The sequence below is a fragment of the Brassica oleracea genome, unplaced genomic scaffold, assembly GCF_000695525.1.
Source record: "Brassica oleracea var. oleracea cultivar TO1000 unplaced genomic scaffold, BOL UnpScaffold02412, whole genome shotgun sequence".
NCBI lineage: Eukaryota > Viridiplantae > Streptophyta > Magnoliopsida > Brassicales > Brassicaceae > Brassica > Brassica oleracea.
In genome coordinates, this window is record NW_013618942.1 from 1 (window position 1) to 1,818 (window position 1,818).

The 1,818-nt window shown below is 32.9% G+C and overlaps 1 pseudogene; it reads left to right on the forward strand.

Annotated features, from left to right (window-relative positions):
- Positions 1–1,071: 1,071 nt before the first annotated feature.
- On the forward strand, positions 1,072–1,811 carry LOC106321680 (annotated as a pseudogene).
- The last annotated feature ends 7 nt before the right edge of the window (positions 1,812–1,818 follow it).

Genomic DNA, 1,818 nt, shown 5'->3' on the forward strand with positions numbered 1-1,818 from the left:
TTTTTTTTTTCTAACTTGCAAACCAATCTACTACCCACACCACCTCATTTATTACATTTCCCCTCTTCGATCTAATATCTATCTGTGCAACGTGGCTTTCCATTTTGACATGTTCATTGTAACACCGTACATAATCTTCACCAACGGTCAGATTTATATATATTAGCTTTTGTCATTCTAATGTTCATCCTAGTTTAATATTGCAATAACCCATATCTTATCATGCACGTTATACGGATTTGTAAAAAGTAGAAGATGACTGAGCTTATGTGTTGCGTTTATGGGTTAATAAATGTATTTTTGATCAACTTGTTGTTGATAAAAATCTCTATCCTAATGAAACTTTCAGAATGTGGCATGTATCACGTTGATATTATATGTATGTCACCTAGGAATATATACTTATATTTTAATCAATGCTTTTATACAATGGAACCGGATTTTAATCACATTAGAACTCGCCGACAAAAATAGTTGTCACTAGAACTCCATCATCACAATACATATATATTATACTCTTTCAGTTTTAGAAAGATAGATTTTTTAGTGTTTTCACACATATTAAGTAAACACATTAAATCACAATAATAAATGTATCATTTTTTTCTATAATTTACAATTTTCAATAATTTTAATCAATAGTAATTTAATAAAGTCAATTAATATTTTTGAAGATCATTTTTTTCATAAAAAATACAAAAAATCTATTTTTATGAAACAGTTTTTTTTTAAAAAAATATTTAACTTAATGAAACGGAGAGAGTATATATTATTTATTTTCTTTAGAAAAGAAAATGTAGTTAGGAATGTGATTAATAGAAAGAATGAGAATCATTTACTACTCACAGCTGATCGAAACGACGAAGATTCCAATTATTAGAAAATGATATGGAGACGTACATAAGAGGAATTAAGTATAGTGCATTTTAGCATATAATTAACCGAAGTATTTTCACATGAAATATTCAAAATTTGCCTTAGTAATTAGCAATGCCTATCTCTCTTACTCTCTATCTATATAAACACACACACACACCCACTCACATATATCTCCTATCATTCATCGTCTCTCTCTGTATTTCTCAGAACTAAAATCTCTCTATATGACAAAAATTCCCAACATGACGACACTCAACCAGCTGTTTGATCTGCCGGGGCAGGTTTGCCATGTCCAGTGTGGTTTTTGCACCACTATTTTGCTGGTACACCTTAGCTTCTTCTCTCTCTTTTTGGTTATATGCAGATTTGATGAATATAAATGTTTAACAGGTGAGTGTACCGTTCACGAGCCTGTCAATGGTGGTGACTGTGAGATGTGGGCATTGCACAAGCCTTCTCTCTGTTAATTTGATGAAGGCTTCCTTCATTCCTCTTCATCTCCTCACGTCTCTCTCTCATATGGATGAGGTTACCCCCATAACATATCTATTATTTATGCATAGTCCTGGGTATCTACATTTATATATACATCGATCACTCTTATTAATTTTGGTTTTATCTTTGTGTAGAAGGGGAACGAGGAGGTTGCAGCTACAACAGATGGTGGTGTGGAAGAAGAAGCGTGGAAGGTGAATCAGGAGAAGGAGAACAGTCCAGCGACTTTGGTTACATCTTCAGACAGTGAAGATGAAGATAGAGATGTTTCTCGTGTTTACCAAGTTGTCAACAAACGTACGTTGTGTGTATATATATATATAGTTTGATCTTGTCACCTTCAGTTCATTTCTCTTATAATTGGTATTTTTGAGTTGTGAGTAGCACCTGAGAAACGACAACGAGCTCCTTCCGCTTACAATTGCTTCATCAAGTAAGAAATCG